The sequence below is a fragment of the Ranitomeya variabilis genome, chromosome 1 (assembly GCF_051348905.1).
Source record: "Ranitomeya variabilis isolate aRanVar5 chromosome 1, aRanVar5.hap1, whole genome shotgun sequence".
Lineage (NCBI taxonomy): Eukaryota > Metazoa > Chordata > Amphibia > Anura > Dendrobatidae > Ranitomeya > Ranitomeya variabilis.
The window spans coordinates 79,700,957-79,712,788 of record NC_135232.1 but is presented as its reverse complement, the minus strand read 5'-3'; positions in this window follow the sequence as shown (position 1 = coordinate 79,712,788).

The following is an 11,832-nucleotide window of genomic DNA, read 5'->3' as shown; positions in this document are numbered from 1 at the left end:
ACCCTAACTGCGACCTGGTCCCTCCACCTGTTGATGGTCAGCGTGGATGTGGGCCCCATGGGTGGCTTCTGTACTTCCTGTGTTCCTAGGACCCCTTCTTGCTTCTAGAGCTTCTCTCTTTTCAGCCTTTTCTCTCTCTAGCTCCCTCTGACAGGGAGCTCATTTTCAGCAGGGCTCTTTCACTCCATCTCCTCCCTCCTTCTCACTTTCCCTCCTAATTAACTCCTCCCCTACTCGACCTACCCCACCCACTCCCACCACCCATTCCTATCCAGCCTGGTGTGTGTTGGATGTCAGTGTTAGAGTCCTGGGTAGTGCCTCCTCCATACCTGAGAGTGGGATACCACACCTCTGGATAAGGAGCAGTACCTCTGTGGCGACTGGACCCCAGAGGTGCCACATGTACAGTTTTTATATAATTTGTGACTGCATGTGAATGGATTTGTATTAAAAAAAGTGAACAACCCACAGTTGCCATTATTGATGCATCTGTGTACTGTCCGTTTTTCACTTGCTTATGAACAGGATAAATTTAGGAATTCAGGATGAATCAGGAGTGCCTAACAAGTGGCATGCATCTCTGTGTGCCTCGCCACAAATCTTACTCCAGTTTTGGACTGAAGTAAGATTTGTGGCATAAGTGACACCAGAACTTGTCATGAAGTAGATGAGCTGTGGCATCATGCTCCCGGTGCGGCCATGTCCTGCTCCAGCTTGGTACATATTGGCAGGGTTCTGCAAAACTAGCATGGATATACCAACAGGCATTACATTTTTTAAAGATTTTGTGAATTTTCAAAGTGATTTACAGTAGACATAATGGATGAATTGGGGCCCAAGTAATTGTGTGTACCACCTAGAATGACAGTAACTGCTAATCTTGAAGAAATAAAATTGATAGACTCCTGCACTGGATGGCATAGAGCAGGGGTGGGGAACCTGCGGCCCACGGTGGCTTTTCATGCGGCCCACGGGAAGGTCCCTAGAGTCAGCAATGTCTGGGCGGCAACCACATCCTGTCGGCTGCCGGCCCTTTAAATCCAAGTGCACGGCGCACAGCTGCCTGCCCTGCACATGAACGGTGTCATCGGGGTGGGCAGGGTTAGCGATGGGGTTGGTCAGGGTTAGCGCTGGGGTGGGCAGGGCTAGCGCCAGGTGGGCGGGGCCAGCGCCAAATGCTGCAGCCAGAGAGATCTCTGTGCTGGCAGCTCTGCAGGTGATCTGTGTCCCTCAGCTAATCTATGTGATCTCTGTGCCCCAATATGATCTCTGTGCCCCCCCATCTATAAGCCCACTATGATCTCTGTGCCTCCCAGCTATGTGCCCCATGTCATCTCTGTGCCCCTCCTGTGATCCCTGTGCCCCTCAGCTATGTGCCCCCTGTGATCTCTCTGCCCCCCCTACTATGTGCCCCAATATTATCTCTTTGCTCCCTCAACTATAAGCCCTCTTTGATCTCTGTGCCACCCAGCTATGTGCCCCCATGTCATCTGTGCCCCACCTGTGATCCCTGTACCCCCCCAGCTATGTGCCCCCTGTGATTTATGTGCCCCTCAGTGATCTCTATTCCCCCTGTGATCTCTCTGCTCCCCCGCAGTTATATGCCCCCCTATGATTTCTGTGCCCTCCAGCTATATGCCCCGTGATCTCTGTGCCCCCCTATGTACCCCCCTGTGATCTGTTCCCCCTGATCTCTCTGCCCCTCCAGCTATATGCCCCCTGTGATCTGGGCCCCAGCTATGTACCCCCTGTGATCTCTGTTCCCCCTGTGATTTCTGTGCCCTCCAGCTATATGCTCCCCTGTGATCTGTGCCCCCCAGCTATGTGCATTCCTGTGATCTCTGTGGCTCCCAGCTTTGTGCTCCCGTGATCTGTGTTCCCTGTGCCCCCCTGCTATGTATCCCCTGCAATATTTGTGCTCCTATGTGATCTGTGCCCCCTGTGATCTGTCCCCTCCAACTATGTGCCCCTCTGTGATCTCCGTGCCCTCCAGCTATGTGCCATCCTTTGATCTTTGTGCCCCCGTGATTTCTGTGCACTCCAGCTATATGTCTCCATGATTTCTGTGCCCTCCAGCTATATGCCCCCGTGATCTCTGTGCCCCCCAGCTATGTGCACCCCTGTGATCTCTGCGCCCCCTGCTATGTACCCCCACTGATATTTGTGCTCCCATGTGATCTGTGCCCCCTGTGATCTGTCCCCTCCAGCTATGTGCCCCCAGTTATTTGGCCCTCCGTGATATCTGTGTCCCCCAGCTATGTGCTCTCCTTTGATCTTTGTGTCCTCCTGTGCTTTCTGTGCCCTCCTGTGATCTTTGTGCCACCCCTGGAAAAGCAACTGTGAGAAGCAACATGATCAGCATCACCTAGCATCATAGCTGCACGATAGAGAAGCAGGTCCAGCCGTCACATTAAGGGTGAGTTACCGTAATTAATTGTTTGACTAAATATACCGGGGTAATTTTCAAGGAGATCATTTTTATGTGGTCCCTGGATGATTGTAGAAATTTCCAAATGGCCCCTGGCCGGAAAAAGGTTCCCCACCCCTGGCATAGAGACTAATGATGAGCGAGTATACTCGTTGTTCGGGTGGTCTCTGAGTATTTGTAACTGCTCGGAGATTTAGTTTTTGTTGATGCAGCTGCATGATTTACAGCTGATAGCCAGCCTGATCACATGTGGGGGTTGCCTGGTTGCTAGGGAATACCCACAAGTATTCAAGCTGTTTAGTAGAAGTAAATCATGTAGCTGCCCCAATGAAAACTAAATCTCCGAGCAGTTACAAATACTCGGAGACCACCCGAGCGAGCTCGGGAAAACCCGAGCAACGAGTATACTCACTCATCACTAATAGAGACACATTTCTTTCATTTTGGGAGAGAGCTAAATCACATACTTTTTCCCATGGAGCTAATAGGACTGCATACAAATCTGATCTCCTTAAAGGGAACCTTCCCCAGGACGACCAAACTACCACCATGTATTACTATTTTTATACCCTTCCTAACAAGTCCTTTTATTGTCTTCTTCATTAATGCATATGCCAAAAAACTATTTTATAACTGCGGTGGCGATATGCTAATTAGTGGGTGACTACTCATGGAGGTGTTGTTTTCCTCCAGACTAAATTGTCCCATTTTTGTTATCACGCCCATATGGTCGTAACATGATTTCCAAGAGCATCAGCACTGCCGACTCACTGCATATCATCAGGGAGGCTAAATTTGCAAAAAGTCGAGTGTGCTCTCCCCGACTTCATTGGTGTACTGTGCATGACCAAAGAGGAGGTGGTGACGTAGGACACAGCCAGCATGGAGATTTGTAGAGCCGGTGGTAACGCTTCCTCTCTAGGTATGTGCAGTACATCAATGAAGCTGGAGAGAGTACAACCCACTTACTGCACATTGTCAGGGAGGAAGACATTTGCAAACAGCCGGCAGTGACGCTGCTCTATCAAATACAGTTATTAGTACGCATGCCCAAATGGTGATCACATAAGTGGGAAGGCTAGTGTGGGGACTACAACACCTCCACTAGTAGTCACTCACTGATTAGCATACTGCAAGCTCAGTTATAAAATTGTTTTTTGGCATATGCAGCGATCAATAAGACAAAAACAAGACTTGTTAGGAAGAGTATGAGATAGCAATAAATACATGATGGTGGTTTGGGGTGGCATGGGGAAGCTGTAGGGATCTTTTTAAAGGGAACCTGTCACCCCGTTTTTTCGATATGAGATAAAAATATGGTTCAATAGGGCCTGAGCTCTGCTTTACATCAGTACCTTTCACATCCCCCAATTCCCCACCTTTGCTTACAAAATACCTTAGTAATCTCTCCGTTTTCGTATGTCAATCACCCCGGTCCGATGGGCGTGGCCTAATCGCTGTCTCTCCCCCCGCTCTTCGGCGTGTTTGATGTAACTAGATCTGTGAATAGCACAGATCTCGTTCAGTTTCTGCGCGTGCGCATTGAATTTGCCTCTAACGCCTGCGCAGTATGCTTTGACCAACTGTGGGCAAAGCATGAAATCATTATTGCGCATACGCCGGCTTTTGACCCAATGCTCTGTGTCCCAGCGCAGGACAGAAGATAAATTAATGCGTAGAATAAGGCAGGAGGTGGGGAGAAACGGCGATTAGGCCCTGCCCATAGGAACGGGGTGATTGACATACGAAAACGGAGAGATTACTAAGGTATTTTCTCAGCAAAGGTGGGGAATCGGGTTATATGAAAGGTACTGATGTAAAGCAGAGCTCAGGCCCTATTGAACCATACTTTTATCTCATATCGAAAAAACGGGGTGACAGGTTCCCCTTAAGGCTAAGTTTACAAAGTATAGAAAAAAAATGTTCAATTTTCATTCAGTAAAAACTGTTAATTTTTCATCTATATTGTCTTCTGTACAACATTCATTTTTATACATCAGCAGTTAGCAAATTTTACAAATACAGTTTCCTATTTCAAGAATCTATCGGTAAAAATCGGATGTTTTACGGTTGATCTACATGGGATCTGATTTTTTTTGCACACTGTGGTCCCCGGGAATCTGCCATGGGTTAGATAAAAGGTCATTGAGGGCCATGACCACCTTTCTCATTTTGTTGTTTATCTGGGCAACCAGAATTTTGAAAGCAGCTAATTATAGGAAAGGAGAAAACAACATAAAATAACTACAAAGCTGAACAAAACAGGCAATTTTTTACAAATTAGTGTAATTAGGTGAGGACCTGTCCTAGAATATTCTTCAGTAGAACAGATATTGGACTACGCAGCCACAATGTGATCCATTAAATACTTCATGCATGAAGACAGGTTTCATATGTCCACCATCATAGTCTAAGAACGTACCACAATGTCTGGTCAAGCCGATGGTCTCCTGACCCATTGTGATGCCTCTGCCCCATGTCCGGTCCACCTCCCGGTACTGACCTGGCGCCTCGGGCCCGTCGCAGCAGCGCAGTGCCCAGCGGAAAAGCTGGTCTTCTGGGGTTCCCCGTCCCTTGTCCCGTGCTGCTGGCTCCTGCCTGTTTCCTGGATGCTGTGCGCGGCCCATACATCTCCTGGAGCGGCTGAGGGCACGCGCACACTCCTGGTCTCTTAAAGAGACAGCGCACCTTTTTCAAAATTAGGTCTCAGCCAATGGCTGAGCGTCCTGTATTATTTTAGGCACTTGTTGCTCAGGCACCTGCCCTTAGGGAGGTGCCTGAGCAACAAGTGTTTCCTGTTGCTAATTCAGGTTTTCAGTACCTGCGTGCCAGTTCTGCGCTAGCATCCTAATTCCAGTTTGTCTCCGCAGTGTGCCTGCCATGTCTCTCCACATCTCTCCGGGCTACGCCAGTCCCTTCTGCGCCAGTGCCTGCCAGTTACCTGCTCCAGCCGTTCACCACCTGTCAAGTTCTCTGCTTCCTGCAGTTCCTGCCAGCATGACTGTCCCACTGGGTCAGCTTCCACGTGTTCAGGGTCTAACTAGAGGTAGCACCTTGCGTCCCTTGGGCATTCCAATCTGGCCCTGTTTGAGGGGTCTTGCTACGGGTGTCTGGGATTCACACAGTTACGCCCCCTTCGGAGCCCCCCGGATAGTGGTCTTGTGGTTCCATGAAAATTTCATTAAACGAATGTTCGCTTCACCATCTGTGCCTCAGCTTCCGTTCGTTACACCCATATTTGACAGCGGCTGGTCCGAACCTTGCGGTTCGTGCTTAGACCGTGATGTCGGACATGTAGAACCGGCCTAACTCACAATAAATCTCATCTCCATATTATATTGGAGTAATCCTGTTGCACGGTGGGATATTCTGAAAATGTCATGTCTTATTTTTCTAAATTAAGTTTGACTCTCGGGCCACACTCATTAAATGTATGTATCAGTTTAATATGAATAAACTGAAAAGTAACGAGGCCACGGGATTATCAAATCTAATTAGTTAAAATGTCACAATATCCAATTACAAGCAGGGACATTTGTGGAATCTCAGCATCTGTTGTACGGCAGCAGATTGTCATTATTAATGACATTTCCTGGTTATCGGTACTCAAACATTGCGGTTAAAGACTAATTAGTGACTAGAAGAACTTTTTTTCTTGGATCATTGAATATCAAGGTTTTTTTCTGCACTTCTATCCAAAAAAAGAGAAAAATCACTGTTTCACTTGTAGATCTCAACACCAATTTGAACCTTCAGAAACCTCCTAATAAAGGCGGCGTGTTCTTGATGACATTTTTGATGTCCTAAATGCCTGACAGTGGCATTTATGTGGAGCAATCATGGAGAGGTGACCATCTGGGCAATAAATTGCCACATCAGCCAGGGGTCTACTGAAGTTCTTCATCACTACAATCTTGATACCCCTTGGAAGCCCAGTCCTTGGCCAAGCTTCGAAGGAGACTGTGATTTTCACTTCTATACACTGCTGTACAGCAGTGTATAGAACAAATGACCAAATGATCACAGTTTCAAGATTCCTATAAAAATTAAAAAATACTGTGAAAAAATAAGTTTTTAAAAAATTAGAATCACTCAAAAAAGCATATTTGGTATCATTCCATTTATAAAATTAGAATCAAAACAAAAACTTATCTAACCCATATAGTAAACGCCATAAAGGATAATAAAATCTGAATGCCAAAATGGCTGTTTTTCAATCCCCACATGTAAAGGAATGTAAAAAAAAAAAAAAAAAGTACTTAGCCCAAAATGGCAACATTAATTACTTCATGACCTTGTGAGTTTGTTTTTCCGTGTTCGTTTTTCACTCCCCTCCTTCCCAGAGCCATAACTTTTTTATTTTTCCGTCAATTTGGCCACGTGAGGGCTTATTTTTTGCGGGACAAGTTGTACTTTTGAACGACATCATTGGTTTTACCATGTCATGTACTAGAAAACGGGAAAAAAATTCCAAGTGCGGTGAAATTGCAAAAAAAGTGCAGTCCCACACTTGTTTTTTGATTGGCTTTTTCGCTAAGTTCACTAAATGCTAAAACTGACCTGCCATTATGATTCTCCAGGTCAGTACGAGTTCATAGACACCTAACATGACTAGGTTATTTTTTATCTAAGTGGTGAAAAAAAATTCCAAACTTTGCTTTAAAAAAAAAAAAAAAATACCGCCATTTTCCGATACTCGTAGCGTCTCCATTTTTCATGATCTGGGGTCGGTTGAGGGCTTATTTTTTGCGTGCCGAGCTGGCGTTTTTAATGATACCATTTCGGTGTAGATACGTTCTTTTGATCACCCGTTATTGCATTTTAATGCAATGTCGCTACGACCAAAAAAAAACGTAATTCTGGTGTTTCGAATTTTTATCTCGCTACGCCGTTTAGCGATCAGGTTAATGCTTTTTTTTTATTGATAGATCAGGCAATTCTGAATGCGGCGATACCAAATATGTGTAGGTTTGATTTTTTTTTTTTTTTTATTTTGATTGGGGCGAAAGGGGGATGATTTAAACTTTTATATAATTTTTTATTTTTTTCACATTTTTTTTTACTTTTGCCATGCTTCAATAGCCTCCATGGGAGGCTAGAAGCTGGCACAACGCGATCGGCTATGCTACATAGCAGCGATCTGATGTTCGCTGCTATGTAGCAGAAATGCAGGTGTGCATGGTGGCGCTCACAGCTACCGGCGATCAGTAACCATAGAGGTCTCAAGGACCTCTATGGTTACAATGCTGAAGCATCGCCGACCTCCGATCATGTGACGGGGGTTGGCGATGCGATCATCTCCGGCCGCCCGGCCGGAAGCGGTAGTTAAATGCCGCTGTCTGCGTTTGACAGCGGCATTTAACTAGTTAATAGGCGCGGGCGATCACGATTCTGCCCGCGCCTAGTACGGGCACATGTCAGCTGTTCAAAACAGCTGACATGTCCCGGCTTTGATGCAGGCTCACCGTCGGAGCCCGCATCAAAGCGGGGCTTCTGACCTCGGACGGACTATCCCGTCCGAGGTCAGAAAGGGGTTAAAAATGACACCACACACACACACAAAAAAAAAAAAGACTCCACAGATTAACGGCAATAGAAAAATATAAATGTTATGGGTCTTGGAAAATATCGACAGCCAATAAAATAATAAAAAACAATGTAAGTTTGGTATGGCTGTAATTGTACTCACCAGGAAAAGAGGAATTCCATGTTTTTCTCACCTGGAATTTTTTCCTATTTTCTAGTACAAAACTACAAATCCTTCTGCAAAAAAACAATCCCTCATATGGCAATTTTGATGGGGAAAAAAAAAAGTTATGACTTTTTTTTTTGAAAAGGGAGGATAAGACAAAATTGTGAAAGGACAATTGTCAGTGCCCTTAAAGTGAATCTATCAGCAGGTTTTTGCCTCCTCATCTGAGAGCAGCATAATGTAGGCAAAGAGTAACTGAATCTAGCGATGTATCACTTCGATTATTAGGTGCAGCCAATCTCAGAGTTCTTAGATTTAGAATAAAGCAGAGCTGAGAAAGCTAACCCCGCCCACACCAGGCTCTGTATGTACAGTCTATAGACATGGAGCTGCTTATCACAGTAGGGGGTGTTGCCGGTCTAGTCCAGCCATGTTAATCTCTTAGTGATAAATCCTTCACATGCATTAAACAATAGTACACACTGTGACAAGTAACACATCCCTGAATTCTGTGTTTCAGCCTCTATCTCCTGCTGTCTTCAGATTACATAGTAAAAACCTGCTGACAGATTCCCTTTAAGAAGCTGTCTGGGACTTTATTTTCAACATAGGCTTGCAGATTTAGAAAATTAAAAAACAAAAGAACAGTAATACTCATGCGTCCCAGGACCAGTGCTGCCTCTCCGCTGCTGCCTTGATTTTTGTGGCAGACTGCAGTAGTCATGTGACAAATACAGTGCTTTTAAGTGCTGCAACCAATCACTGAGCTCAGCGGTGATGTCGAAGTGCTGCCGGTTCTTCCATGCCCATTAGGTGAATATGTCTTGGTGTCTGCCCTCTGAATGACAATGAGGGCTTGAAGTATTTGTTTGATGAACGGGTACTTAGGAGTCAAACTGCTTTGGCTGAATATTTATATGATATTTTACTGTATATTTATATTATTGTTGAGCAACAATTGCAGTATTGTTATCACTCCCAACAGTCCTGTCCACCAGTGGCATAGTACGAGTAGAGCAGGGAGCCGTGGGCTCCTTACCCCACAGGATGTAGATCTATGGTCTACATGATGGCAGCATCCTGGCACAGTGGCACCTGCCCACTCTGTGTGCCGACAAGACTAAGGCTCGGTTTCTCTGGATTATGAGCATAAACTTTTTTTCTTTCTTTTAGGGGGTGGCATAAAGGCTGCATTATTACTTTTGGAGTAGACAATAAAGGGGAATGAAAGTATTTTAAAGGAAATCTGTTAGCAGGTTTTTGCAACATAATGTGGGGTCAGAAAGCCTAATTCCAGCAATGCGTCACTTACTAGGCTGTGTTTCACTAAAATCAGGAGATTGCCGCTAGAGGACTGGGTGTCTTGTGGCTCCTCTTCTAACCACACCACCACCGACTGGTATCTATGTACAATATATATTAACAGAAAGTGGCAAGTGGGCGGGGCTATACAGGGCTCAGCATTCGAGCTCTGCTAGATCAACTCAGAAAACAGATTAAATCACATTGCTGCACCCAGTAAAGCGATACAACACTAGAATCAGAATCTCCTGCTCTACATCATATTTTTGTCAGATTACATAGCAAAATATGCTGAGAGATTCCCTTTAAAAAAAAGGCACTTATAAAGTATTGTTTTAAGGGGCACAATACTTGCCCTGCCTGGGGCACTGGCAATCCACTGTACGCCACTGCTGTCCACAAAGATTCTTAGAAATCCATTCATTAGTGTATTTCACTGAATGAAAATCCAAATACTTGTGGGGAAAAACAAAACCCTAGAAAATTGCAAATATAGCCCCAAGAGTTTATAAGGTAGCCAAATAATAATGCACTATTTTTAGATAAAGCACCAGAAGTAGTATATTGTATTATATTGGGGGGATTCAAGGACATACAGTACATTATACATGGGGAAATTTATATTTAAAACAGAAAAACGTAAACCTGCAGACAACACAAGAATCATTATTCACTGCGGAGATTCAGCCTTTGAGTAAAGGGATTCTCAAAGCTTCAGACAAAAGTCTGCAGTTGCTCTACGCGTGTGCTGAATCATGACATGCGGTGCGGCGCGATTTTCCATGTATTCCGTTTGCATACTAGCCGTCATGTGCCAACTACAGTCTCTTCCACCTAGCTCTGTTCACTTTTGAGAAAAACATGAGAGTCTAGTCGGCAAGCATGCAAATCTTATACAAACGAACATGTAACCGAAGTCTCGCGTGGGCAATCATCAGAGCACACCACATGCAGTCATGATTCAGCAGAGTAACTGCAACTTGCTTTCTAAGCCTAGACAACGCCTTTAAGGTATAGACAGATGTTCCTGCATATCACTGGTCTGGTCTAATAAAATGTAATGGTCCAACAATGCCATCTAGTGTGGAAAATGCATTTTTTTCCTTTTACATGGTCCTTGGTCATAATAACAAAAAAATAAACCATTTAACTATACGTATCTTAATGGGGACCTGTCAGTTGGTTTTTGCTCTTCAACCTCCTGAATCACTGGATCTTCTCCAGCACCTTCTCAAGGTCTTATTAATCACACGAGATGCTAGATTTGGGGGGATGGAAGAATTATTGTGCGCTGCGAGTCACTTACCTTCTTATAGGTTTGAAGATGACATACTGTATGCTCAAGAACTGGGTGGAATTATGGCATGGCAGGCTTAACTTCTCTGGTGGCCATTGTCTACAGTGTATGGGCACATACCCAGGAGAATGGTGGCCCGTACATCACATCTGCTCTAATTTGTTTATAGGTGGTAGGAGATGATAAATGCCACAACCAGAACAGCATTATCTGGCGCAGACTGATCGCTAATGAGGACCCAGAATACAGAATGAGACTTGTCAGTCAGCAAAGTAGATGGACCAAGAAGAAACTTGGACATAATCATTCCGAGGACACGGTACACCTCTGACAGACTGACATATCTCCCTCTACATGCATACAGTTGGATAGGTGCACTCCCCCTATATTTGACCATTAAATCAAATACATCTCTAGAGCTTCCTGGGAAAGAACTTTGAGAATCCTTGTAAATTTAAGTTGTCATTAACGATTTGACCTTCAAGAACCACCGGTGTTTACCTGCAGCCAGTCAGGGGCATTCCTCATTGGCCGCACTCTTGTCTCGATCAGTCCCATGGTCTTTGAATAACTTGGTACTGTGCAGGTTTTACTGCTCTTACATACATTACATTGTAAGTCCCAATGGACCCAGTGATGACACGGTCTTCAGAACCTTGTGGAATATGTTGGCACTGTGAAAATGGCCATACTATTTACAGTATTGGGAGTGGTGGTCATCTATTCACTCTGGGGGTCCCGTTCTCACCCATTTATCACCTATGGCTGGGATATAAATGGGGTAAGTTCCTATAACGCAGGATAATGAGAAATTTAATGGATCCTGTTATACATGCCAACTGCCTGTAGAACCAAGAACTCCACCCTCCTTGGGGACTCATCCTCCTCTCGGTCTATCCCATCAATAGCTGATCAACCGAAGGACAATCAAGTGGTACATCATTTTTTGGAGAAATGTTACTATTTTAACAAAAAGGACATTTTAAAAGGAAATGTGTCACCAATTTTTTGCCAGCTAATCAGATGTAGCATAATGTAGAGACAGAGACCCCAATTACAGTGATGTGTCACTTACTGGGCTGCTTGTAGTTTATACAAGATCAGTGTGTTATC